The sequence below is a fragment of the Ambystoma mexicanum genome, chromosome 7p, assembly GCF_040938575.1.
Source record: "Ambystoma mexicanum isolate Mex_15411 chromosome 7p, UKY_AmexF1_1, whole genome shotgun sequence".
Lineage (NCBI taxonomy): Eukaryota > Metazoa > Chordata > Amphibia > Caudata > Ambystomatidae > Ambystoma > Ambystoma mexicanum.
Genome location: NC_090939.1, coordinates 653445519 through 653458700, shown reverse-complemented (window position 1 = coordinate 653458700; position 13182 = coordinate 653445519). Strand labels below are relative to the sequence as shown.

The 13182-nt window shown below is 42.6% G+C and overlaps 1 protein-coding gene across 1 annotated transcript in view; it reads left to right on the top strand.

Moving 5' to 3' along the window:
- Window positions 1-13182, top strand: part of LONRF2 (LON peptidase N-terminal domain and ring finger 2) — an 882740-nt gene that overhangs the window by 202511 nt on the left and 667047 nt on the right. The gene's annotated exons all lie outside the window — the stretch shown is intronic.

Here is a 13182-nt window from a genome sequence, read left to right as displayed (position 1 = left end):
GCTAATGTACAAGCATGTACTTCTGGTGCACTGCCCATCTATGGTGCAGTATTTTTTTGTCGCATAATGCTCTGCCTGACGTATCCATGCCCAATTGGTTGCTGTATTTGCTGCAGAGATTTCGGATTTGGCTGACAACCCTTCTCTACATTTGCAGCATGTCTGACCTATTTCTGCGGACGGTTGGTTAGTGTTTTGCTTTGATGTTTGCATGGTATTTGACTGTTGCATGCCTTTTTGTGGTAATAGCTGTGAATCATCCCGGGCTTCAAGGGGTAATCCACTGTTCTGTAGGCTCTTTCTCATATTCCATATAACGTTTTTAAGCATCTTTGAGGGTATATATAGTTTGACTTTATCATGAATATCTAATTCTGGCAATCTTACTGCTCCAATATCCTTTGATGTGGTTAATTAAAGTGTCTACTAATGCCTCGTCGATCGCTTTTTCCATCAACCAAACTTTTGCATTACTCATAGGCTGTGGATTCCAGTATATATTTATTATCATGGGAACTCCACCCTCGTCTTTTCCTCACGGGATCGTATCATTCCATTGTAAAAGCAGAACTAGTAGAAATGGACTCAAACTAAGTGTCTTTGAAAATGTTATTCCAATTCCACGGCGAAGTGCGATTAATAGCCCTGATGTTGGTCTTCCTTTTTCTCCTTTTTGTGCAGGGGAAAGAAAGACCTTGTAGCCATCTACATAGCGTTTTTCTACCAGCCAGGTCCCCTGGAGACATATGTCGAAGATTGGCAGGTTTACATCGGGTGTTGAAAGCCTCTAGTGTTCCAGGAGACTAATCTTAATACATTTGGATCCAGCTTCGAGTTATCCGATCCTGTCTCCTGTGACGTGATGATTTCAAGACACTTGGGTGGCAATTCTCACGGTTGGATTTCTAGAGCCTTTGAAATCCAGGCCCACGATTGTTGTTCTTTGTCAAGTGTTTTTCATTTTCACCAGTCGGCTCTGATGATAAAATCGTGCTCAAAGGTAACTTTCATTCTTGCAAGTGGGCCATGCGGGTACCCGACCTATATTCAACGGGTCTTCAAAAAATGTGTTTTCCTTTACACTACCTCCCGTGGAATCTATCTCTTTGTTCCTTGTGTTTTTGTAGTTGAGAGACAGGAGGGAAATAATCTTCTCTTTTTCTGTCTCCGTTGTGCTTTCTGTGAGACTTGGTGGCAGACAGCGCTCGTTCTGATTTTCTTTGTCTCTCTTCTTCTAGAGTTCTGTGTTTGTGTTTTCTCGAAAGATCCATGTAAGTCAGCCCCTTTCTCAGAATTTTTTGTTTGTTAGGTCGTATCCCACCATTAATATACTTTCTGCAGGTTCCATTAGCATTCCCTTCACCACCGGCGAAATGATGTGTAGGTATGAACTTGCTTTTCTGCCTTCTTGCCCTGGCTCAACAATTTTCAGGTCTTCTGAAAGCACGAGATGCAAGTTTGGTATACAATGGAATAAACTAATATTTGTTTTCCTATTCGGGATCACCTTTTCCCCTTTGGCTAGGATTTGTTGTAATTTGAACATGCAGGATCTTTTGTCTTTTTCTTTTCCAGAATAGTATTCCTTTTCTCGTCCCGACCGCCTTTCCGGGTAGGAACCGGCATGATTGCTTGAAGTCTGATAGTCCTTTTTGCCAGTTCTACCGTCAGCGGCTGTATTTCTTTTATTATAGGTGATTTTATTCTTATCATTAAGTCTTTTGCTTTACGGGGTTTCCTGTTCTGGAAAAATGCTGCTCCTTATTTTATTTCTTGAATTAGATCTCGGGGAGATTGGTGTTTTTGTTTCAGGGTTTAATCCTTTGTCTTGTCTACTTTGTTCCGTGTTGGTTACTGTCTAGATTACTTTTTGACGTCTTTTTTCCAATGTTAAGAAAACCAGTGATTCAGTAATGTCATATACTCTATTCTTTTGTGTTTCTTGTCTGCAAAACAATTGCCAATTTAGTGTTCTTTCTTTTGCCTGGGGAACGTCTGGTAATCCAGTGTCGTGGTCTTCCTCTGGATATTGACTCAAGTCTTCATTTGCTTCAAAAATTTCTATCGTTATTGGTGATTTTTGTGGATTGTTCTTATGATCAGCCCTCTTGCTACCCATTGAAGGTCCAGTTACTTCCTCCTCGATTTGAATTCCGACTTGTTTTTTCCGCGGAGCAGGCTTAGGAGCTTTGTTGTTTTCTTTACCTTCTGCGGTTTTTCTTGTTAAGCTAGATGATTCTTGTAGGTGGTTACTGGATGAGGCTATACTGACATCCAGATGTCTGTTCCGTGATTGTGTAAAGATGGCAAAATCTTTGCTTATGTTGTCATTAACGTTGTTAATAATAGTATTTTTGTTTGTTGGAGAGCCAGGGACGAATGGCTCTTGTCCATAATCCAAGATTGTTCTTCTAGTATTCCACTACCATTTGGAGCATAAGCCCCTTTTTCCTTTTGCTTTTCTGAATTGATCACTCGCTTCCTTCGGAGTTCAACCTCTGTTGTTTTAAGGTTGTCTCTAGTTTTCACTGTCTGGTGTACTATGCTGATGTGGCTGTCCAAATTACTACATGAGACTGGGAACTCTTCTGAGTTGCCAAGGCACACTGTCATCCAGTTGGCCAGTTGGTTTAATTTTCGTTATTGTCTGTGTGCCAATCATAATTCGGTCCTCGTCCGGTTCTGTAGTTCCCCGGTCACCAGACTTTTTTGGAGTTGGCAACCGGGAATTGTTTCCCTCACTTTTTATCTCGCGTTTATTGCTGTTATGTAGCCCTCCAAGTATATTAACTGGGAGGGCATCATTGCTGTTATCGTGGTGTGGTCCTTCAAGTTGTCATTTAGAGCTTCATAAAGTTTGCTAAAGGGCGCTAGGGCAATGGTGACTGCAGACATTATTGCAAACAAGTCTTGTTTTTCAGTAGGTGTGTCTTTCCCCTCTGTTTAGGGGAACAAACTATCTTCTATTCCGAATTGGTGAAGTAAAGGTTGTTTCCACCAAAGTTGGTTCCTCCCAAAGTGTTCTTTTGACCAGTAGTCATAATAAGTTCTTTAGGTTCTGGTAGGGATTTCACCTTTGTTGAGTGTCTCTTGTGCTCTACCATAAACCAAGTTTAGGGTCTAAAGGAGTACCTTCGATGCTTGAATGCGCAACTTGGGGATCGAGCCCACGATCGCTCTCCAGAACTTCTTCCGTTGACATAGTTAGCGGGTCCCCGTTGTTACTGTCAGTTTGTTTCCGTAGTGCTATTTCGGACTTGGATATAGTGGGTGTCCGATGGTTATATTTCCCATTCTTCTGAGTTTCGTCTTTAGAGCTGAGATTCTGCTGTTGCAGAGGGTGGTATGTGGATTTTTTCATTTCACCCAGTACGTGCCCCAAATTGGCCCTAGTTGGTATAATCGTCATGATGGATGAGCGACCAAAAGTGCCACCTTTTCAAACTTTCTAGGTTGGTTGGCAGTTTGATCAGGGCAGTTAATTGATCATCATGTGGGAATGCCGGTTCCTGCACTTGATCTGCCGCTAGGTTTATTTCTTCCTCTGCGGCCTCCAGAATTTCTGCGTCTGATAATTCCACTTATGTTATCAGAAATCGGTTTAACCTGTTTGGAAAAAAATGCTGTTAATGGATTCGTTCCAGGGTGTCTTGTGGGGATAATTTTCCTGTATTTCCGCATTTGTTGGCTTTTTTTTTTTAAAGCCATTTTTATGTCTGTTCAAAGTGTTTTTAATTGAAGTCCGTTTCTCCCTGACTTTAGTTGATTTTGCTTCTACTGTCAATTTCAACATGAGCTTTTTTTTTTTTTTTAGTCTCCTTTTTTGGTGGGCTATGATCATGGTTATTAAATATAGACTGCCCCGGCTTATCCCCTTTTCCTAAAAAGCTCTTGTCGCCAGAAATTACTGTTATTCCTTCGTCTTCGTTTCGATCTCAGAGCAATGGGCTGAGTATCTCAGCTGCTGAAGTGTGGAAAGAGTTAAGCGACATAGATGAGCTCATCAGGTCTTCAGTTTCAGGAAATGCATGTATTTCAATTTGGAAGTGAAAAGCGGCCATTTCCTGACCAACGTACATCACTCCATTTCAGGCGCCCAATTCTTCTCTGCCTCCTGTTTTAACGTTGGACTCGCCTATTTGCAAGTCAAGATCTTGGGATAAACTTTTTCTACTTTCTAAGAGGCTCGTGTCCACTAAGGACCTCTCTCCTGTTTCTGTCTCTTCAGGCGAGCCTGATCCGATGCTGCCCTTCACCGCACCGCCCACTGCAGAGATACCCAGCCGTGTAGTCTCTGCTTCACTGTCCTCGCCATTCGAGGGGACTGAGCTTCGTGGGACCGCAGGGCATGTATGTTGTTGGGGGAGGGAGCCGTTATCTGGGTCAGGCAACAAACCAGAATCAGTTTTAACTGTCATTTTGTTTGTGTTTATTTGTATTTCTTAAGTCTCCCTTTAGAGTCCAAGGTTACATTTTGCTGATGTTAGTACTGATGTTAATACAGGCAATGTCGGGCTCGGAAGGCAAGGAAACGTCTGTCTGGAGAGATATATATATATACAAGAGTTAAAAGTACTACCTCTGTCACATTATAAAATGGCCACCACCACTTAGATATATATAGATATATATATCTATATATATATCTCTTTGGGGCACTGATTTCCATCAGGCAAAGTGAGTGGCACTCTTCAGTCGTTTTGGTCAATAAAGCATCCGGATTCCAAAATGTCAATTGGTAGAAAAAAGTTTTCTTTATTTGGATCCTTACAACTCAGCAAGCAAAATTCAAAAGTTAAAATTACAGGCCATCAAAATATGGCACTCCCATAGTGCAAAAAAGTGCCCGTTTTTGGGCGTTAACGCGTTTCGCGGCAAATCTCGCCGCTTGTTCACAACTGCGAGCCCCCAACAACCAGTGAGTTTTAAAACAGTGCAGAGCATACTGGAAGCACTGGAGATTATTTTAGCCAAAATAGAAAAAGGACTCCCTTTGCCATTGCACATCTTGTCTAGCAAAAGCATGGTGGCCATCTTATAATGTGACAGAGGTAGTACTTTTAACTCTTATATGCGGCTTTTATACACGAGACACATGAACAGTACCCCTCGTGCATCGAATATTTTGTATTGTGCTTGAGTATCCTTTGTTTTGGGGGTTCCGTGCATTTTGAAAACAGTGTCTGACATTTCAAATCTAATGTCATATGGATACCCGACTTGCATCAGAATTGTAAACAGCCACATAGACCTTTAAAGATTTTGACAGAGTTCTACCAAACAGATGCACAGTGCACTAACAGGATTATAGGCCACCCAACCCCAATGTGCGATTGATGCCTAATGGCTTCATTCATCAGCATGGCATTGACCTTCTCAGAAACCTTTGTATTTCATGAAATGCATATTGCACCAATGGCAGTGTTGGTTAGTGATACAATTATCACATCTTTGGCTTACAATCGGCAGCACGATTCTTATTGTACACAGTACATTGGAATCCTATGGTATGTGGTTAGCAAAATGATGCATACTACAATGGCAGTCACCCTGATAATGTGGCTGTCTTCGGTACTCTAAAATTCGTAAGGTGCATAGTGCAAATGGCAACAGGCGCCAAACCTTTTCTAATTTAGCAGTATATTATTCGTAAATAATGCATTGGAATCCTTACGTGCCAACATACCGATAGACCACATCGTGCAGTGGCAACAATTATGATGATTCCATAAGGTGCATAGTGCAAATAGCGACAAGCATCAAACCTTTTCTGATTTAGCAGCATGGTATTGTTCATAAAAAAGCCTTAGAATCCTTAAGTGCCAATATATCGGGAAACCACGTCATGCAGTAGCAATAATTGTGATCGTGTTCCTGTCCCTGATGCTCTAAAATGTGTAAAGTGCATAGTGCAATAGCAGCAGTATTGGTCAGCATTACACTCATAAAGTGCATACATAGCAATAAAGTGCATAGTGCAATAGCAGCAATTCTTATCAGTTGGATACTTATTCCATAAAATCATTTCTGAATTTACCCATTGCATATCTATATTAGAGTGTACAGTTTGCTAACCTGCCGCGGCCTCGTTCCCGGCTTCCAATTTCGTCCAGACCCTTGTCAGAGTGGGTTGCGAGTCCAGGCAGCGTTGTCCCTGGAAAGTGGGAGTGTTGCAATAGGTTCAGCGAGCCTGGGTCACCTGGTTCTTCTCGTCGAAGACGCAAGCTTCTTAAACAGCGACCGTCATCTTCTGTTTTCCTTTTAAGCACCATGTAATCAGAGGCAGCTACGGCAGCCATAGACTGCCAAAGACTGCTGCTCTGCCACTACTCCGCGCCCGCTCCGCAGCTGCAAAAGGATTAAAAGCAGGTCCTCCCACTCCAGCAGTAAACATGGAAAAAAGACCTCCAAACACAGTTCCAACAGCAGTAGAGTGCAGTTTGGTGCCAAAGACTGCTACTCTGCTAGTCCGGCCTCTATTAAAACCAATGAAAACGGCTGCAATAAACACCAAAATGCAGCCCTTGATAGAACATACGTTTACACTGTACTATACCAATCTTCAAAATCTGGCTCAATAGGAATGGCAATTCTAATCAAACTTCCTAAAGTGTCAATGCAAATTGCAATGCACATTAGTGATGCAAAATTCTTAAAGAACACTAACACAGAAAATAAACATTTCAACAAAGTGAAAAACACACACTAATTTATTTCCAAGTGTTAGACTTTACAGACTGTAAAAGTATTTGCTAGATGAAATAACCAAAACAGGAAAGTGTCCAATAAGCAGATCATGACTCAAGCCATTTCGATGTCTGCAGTGCACGTCATAATTTATGGGGGTACTGCCAAGAAAAGGCGCAATGGATACGAATAGGAAAAACAAAATGTGCCGTATTCATAAGAATGAAGTCCGTAAAAAGGCGAGATAAGCACCTTATCTGGAGTGCTGCTGATGAGAGAAGCTCAATGATCTTGCAGGACTAGGAGTATTCCCTTGCGAACGTCCTGGGGTTCACACCCTTTAGCCAGGTAGGAGGCACCCAACATATAAGTATAGGTCTTCATATACCCTAATGGTATGGCTTTCTGCTGACAGAAAAGTGTCAAGAAGAGGGCATTTATCAGCTGAGAATTGACCAACTCACTAATAAATGACAGATCAGCAGTTCGTTTCCAGGTAGGTTTAATGGTTTAGGAGCCCAATATTCTGTAAAGTTGGAGAAGGTTGGTGGTGGCTCTTTCAGTGCGTGAATTTGCTTTTAACCTCCTCTGTTTATTCTGTTGCTACTTTGCCATGTGGGTCACAGCGGACTCGCACATTTTTAACTAGATAGCCGATGTCTGATCCGTCCATGGTGCGAGCCTGGGCAACCATTATTTTATTTGTTCGAAAGATGCTGCTTCAGTACACCAACAGGTGCTCCTGATAGAAAACCTGCATCACTCAAGTGCACCACTAGCCCTGTTTTCCAGCATGTGTCACAGGTATTTTTGTATTTTATTTGAGTTTATGAAGTGCTGTACGTCAAAGTAATGAACTTATTAAATGGTACATCAAATGAATAATAAACATGATAAAATCTAGTAGTCTTGAAGGAAAGATGATCTCGCAAAGGAGAGCGTAACAATTGATAGGAAGCGAACAAAGGCAGAGTGGTAGTGCATGCCAGTGCTACAGGGCCAACAGTGAGAAGGAGCTAAAGCGCAACTGGGCACATGGAGGACTAGATGCAGCCAAGAGGAACCAAGATTGACTGCGTTGAGAGCAGTAGGTAGAATGAGGCAAGAACAGCCCGATAAGGCGGGAGAGATTATGGAAAGACTAAACAATTAGGCAAAGGAAATAGAATTTAAGGCAAGATTGAAAGGGCAGGAGCAAACCGAGTAACAAGGAGAAAGAGAATAGGCGACGGATCGAAGTGTTCTAGATATATTGCAAAGGGAACTAGATGGAAAGAGTGAGGCGAAGCCGGAGCAGCAGAAAGGGCAGTGAAATAAGAAGATATGAGGAGCTTCGAAGCATAGAATGAAAGAAAGACTCCTACTTTACAAATATTAAACGGATGAGCTTGGCAGGAGCATGAAAAAGAGGAAATAGGATTAGGGAAGGGATACATCTGGGTAGACTGTTTACGAGTGGCTGATGAAATGGGTAGAGAAGGGGGACATGAGATGGAGAGTGAGAATGGTAGAGGCAGGGAAGAAAAATCGGTTTTGGATGAGTTTGGGACAAGGTCATGATGGACCCTCCAGGATTTAACGTCCAATAACACGAGGATAAGCTGGCATGGATTGCACAGGAGAAGGAGAAAAAGGATAGAAAAAGCTGGGTGTCGTCCGTGTAGAGGTGGTGGGACATACCCAAGGAGGAGAGGATAGAGGTGCAAGGACAGGGGGGGGGGGGATGGGTAAAAGGGTAGCTATAGACTGCTGTTTGAATGCCACAGAGGTGCTTTTGAGTAATTTCTTGTTTAGTCCTCTAGGAGTGGTTAGAATAGTTTAGTTTTCTTGTACGGGGTGCACACTTTCATGCTGGTATGTGTGCCCTATATTAGTGTCCCTTAAGATGTTTATAATACTCTTCCTCTCAAGGGGCTGGTAAGTGTGAAACAGGATAACAGCCATGCTGGGATTAAGTAATGCCTGTTCGCCCATGACCTTTCCTACTAATGAATATATGGGAGTGTCTGTTGATACGTACTGCTGAGCGCGAAGAGAGAGATTTAGGAGCCCGAATGAGACGAGCGTGGCGTAGACAGAAGTTACACATGGATTTGAAAACACTGGGCTCAGACTATGGATTACTTACAACCTTCTGAAAAAAGTTTATGGAACACTCTGTCAAATCTATTTTTGATAACATTTTAAGAATAGGATTTATGGAAAAGCAGATAGTGCTACCCTGAAGAATTTCCTGTGAAATGTGTTTTTAGGAAACGTATGATAGGAATGAAGCATGTTGGGTAGAATGGAGAGTATGTAAGAAGTGTGAATGCATGGAACAAGATAATAAATTAAAGTCATAATGACTGTAGAGTTTTTTTAATTTTTTTTTACAGAATAACATTAGTTTAAAAAAAAAGCAGATTAAAATTCTGATGTGCACTACCAATCGCAAATCCACGTAATCCTCAATGTGGTAAATATATGAATTGTACTATGGAAAATATATATCATTTTTTTATTAGTTTGTTACAAACTTTAAAAAAAGGATCATGCAACGCACACATTTTCAACAATTCTTGTGTCTTGAAATGGTGTAATTATCACAACGTATGGACCATGTGGGTTTGTCCTCAGTTTATACATTCTCCTTTGTTTTGAAGGTATAAATGTAGTATGATAATAATTTGGCTATGTGGTCCAGAAAGTTTGTCAAGGCGTTGGTTAATTTAGTATTCTGTCCTTCACAGAGTATTTGCCACCATTCCGCTCTGCTTATCAAAGGTGTTCCTGATGTGAAGACTCCAAGAGGCTGCATTCTTTGTGTTTGTTTTGCCGTGCAAAACGAGGTTAAATGTTTTAAAGTTTCAGCTGGGCCTTGACTGAACCTACACTTATAGTTCTTGAATTAATTGCTTTTTCACTTTTTGAGAATGTCTTTTGTGTGTAATAAGTTGAAACGAAATCTCATGAATAGATGCCGGTGGTGGCGTTGAGGAATTTTTCTAAATATTTAGGCAGTTTGTTCATAGATTTTGTTTCACTGCATACATTTTTTAACAATTTGTCTGACACAGTTGACCAAAGGCACAATCTCGATCCCATAATTTTCTTTTTACGGCTTCAGGATTAGAAAGCATAGGGGTCATGGACATATTAATGTCTGCTAATGTTTTAAGACATCGCTCAATCCATTCTTTATGGATCAGGTCATTCTTGTATTTACATTGTGATCGTAATATGTTGAACTGTGTAGGTGTATCATCCTTCATGATTTTTCCATAGAACGAGAGACCACTCCAAGTGACTCTGGCGTTTAAAGAGATTAAACCCAGTCTTTAGCTTATGATATCAGTGGGTACACTGTGGCAGATGTAGTAGAGTTTGCCAAAATGTGTTTTCCCGAGATGACCACAGGCTCCAGGGGCATCCTAATGCACAGTCTGCTCCCTGGATTAATGCGGGAACAGCTTTGTGCTTGTAAAAGGATGTTACCGTTGGCATCGAAAATTCACAGAATTTATTGTAGATGGTGATTCGCTGCGCTGTTGGTTGCTTGTTTTTTGCCTTGATGGTGTTCACTGACGTAGAGTCATTGAGTTGATCCGCATCCCCAAGTATCTTGTCGATTCTATTCGGTTTAGTGTTTCTTTCCCTTATCTCCAATGGGGAGTCTTTTTGTTGATTTTTTTCTTTTCTTTCCTGTTAGATTTTGCAATATCATTATCTCTGATTCGTTGGCATTGATATTTAGGCCGTTATGGTCAACGTAGGTTTTGAGTGAGTTTGTTTATTTGTATAGCGCGCAAAACCCTGAGGTATCTAGGCGCTTACGCTTGAGAGATTAGTTTCAGTGCTTCAGGTTACAGACAAGAAAGGTGAGTTACAATATCGTAGGATGTGCAACAGTAATACAACATATGCAAAGTGCAAAAGAGAAGTACAAGATAATCACATCCATTGAGCCTAGCCCTATGTTTCAGGGCGGCAGCAGCACACAGATGCAAGAATCCAGCAATAGGCATATACATGGTGCCTACCCCATGTTGCAGGGCGGCAGCAACACACAGATGCAAGTTTCCTTTGTAAGCCGATAGATGTTAAATCTAAATGCACAAGGTTGTCAGCGTCGAGCATCTCACCCAAAATCAACAGAGAAAAACTGGGATGGAACGAGCCACTTGTATGCATTCTTGGTAGGTGGCGGCACACTTTTGATATGTTCCTTCATTTGAGTTATTGCACTGCCTTGCAGCACCAGTGCACTATATATTACATATTTAATCTTCAATGATGTTTGTGTCTCTATCCTGTTGACTAGACAGATTACCCCCATTGTGCCCATGACCTCGGTGGGCATATAACCCACAGTCTGCCATTAGTTACCTGAGCAGAAATGGGCTTGCACTGAACTTAAGAGACTTAGGAGAAGAGTATCTGACCCCACCTGTCCCTCTTTCCCCACAGTGGCAGTGTTTTTCGTTAGTTTGTGCAGTCTACTGTAGGAGATAGTAATACATTTGAAACCATAAAGGACAAAGTCTTGCCTTTTGTGTACTCTATTTTGAATCATTCAGTTACCCACCTGTGCTCAATTAAATCAATATTAAAGGATATTAAAATCTTCAATAACTGTTTGTAGGTTTAGGAATTGGACTTCTGCTAGTGCCTGGCTGGGCAAAAGGGGGGCACCTGATGTATGAGTTGAGGCCTTGGACTACTCTTAGTGTCTTTCTGGGTAGAAACCCCTTTGCCTGCAGGATCAAGTAAACATCGCCAGCAAATATCTTTGGCTCCAAAGTTGTGGCTGGCTTCCACCACATCCCCACTTCATTACGTAGATCCCTGGAAGGTGAGGTCATCTTGGCAACTAGTGTTGGTAGCATCCTGGTCGAAGCTGTCACACTTACAGTGGTCTCTTCCTTAGCAGCCTCCATGGACAAACCAGCCAGCATAGTATTCCTTCTTTGCAAGATTGCAGATGCTGATGCATTCTGCTCCAATTAAGTAATCTTTTAGAGATCTCATTAAGGGGCTGGTAGGTGCTGATGTTGGAAGTAAGCCTCCTCACATCCCTGGCCGTTTCAGAAAAGCGTTGTCCTGAGCCGCAACTGCCACATACAACTGAGCCAAAACCACTGACCCCTCCCTTCATGGGGTGTTCTTCTGACCCCTTCATCCCCTGCTCCAGATAATTGGGATCTGTGCAGGACAAGGGAGGATAAATTCCCTCTTCCGCTAAGGCCTTCCTTTTGGCTTTTCTGGAAATCTCCCTTCTCAAATCATCTCAACCAGGATCAGGCATTATGGCTTGGACGCCTTCTATTAGAGCTGCTGAAAGCTCAGGCATTTGGCATAAAGAGGTGCTTGCGGAAGCCAACATAATCTGGATGAAGCTGCATTCAGTCACCCTCAAAAACAAAAATATAGGCATCCAGGCCACCAGAGATGCTGGATCACCTCACCATTGCTGGAGCAGTGGCAACTTCCATCATCTCAGGTGAGGCCAGAGTTGGTCTGTGATCCCCTTCAGAGCGACACTCGACAAATCTACTTTATTTTCCTAAGCAGATTCGAAATCTGCATTGTGCCCCTAATTTCAGCACAAGTTTCTTTAAATAGTATTCAGCTCACGATCTCTGCTATTTTTATGCAGAACTGTATTATTTGCCATGCCTCCATGCTGATCCACGAGGCTGACTAAAGTCCAAGATGGCCGACGCCACACTGATCCTGTGTGCATAGCCTCCATCTGGCCGGATGAGCTCAGATTGGCTGATTTCGGATTAATGGGGCCAATCCCATCGCCGGCAGGCGAACGCCAGCCCAACCGACTAAGGCTACCCAACAAGGCTGCCTGTCTGGAGTCTGTCCGGTGGCCTACGAGGCTTGAGGCCCAGAACTCTGCCAAAATTCAGGTAAGCCGTTCATGACTCAGAAGCCTAACTCTGTCCCCTGGCCTCTACCCAAACGTGGTCTCGCCATAAGACCCCCATGCATCTAAGTACCGCTGCAATTGACATTTCGTTCTCCGATGTAATTGACATCTCGCATGCCAGTTCGCTTCTGCCAGTCATAGCTGCTTTACTGCTGTAATGTTTTGCTACGTGTAAACAACTTTATTACTTATTGCGCAGATGAGAAACCAGGCGCCACCCTCCTCACATCATGCCACGAATGTCACAGCGCTCCACAAACCGAACTGCACACACTGTATCCCTGCCGTCATTTAAGTACCTGTTCACGGTCAATGCCAAGCCTGCAGCACTGTGCTCATTTCAAGCACATCACCTACAGCTCACTGACACGCCATTCTGCACCCTACCTCAGATTCCCCTTCCTGCATCGTCTATCCAGCCATTGCAGCAACATGTCAACATTATGGTAGCAGTCGCGCACGGGCACTCCACTTACTCACGTTACAGCACTGTGCCCACATCCTACCTGATAGTCATCAACTATCTAGCCCTCTCTCCACTGACCTAAGCGCCAGCACATGACTCGTCGTAGTCC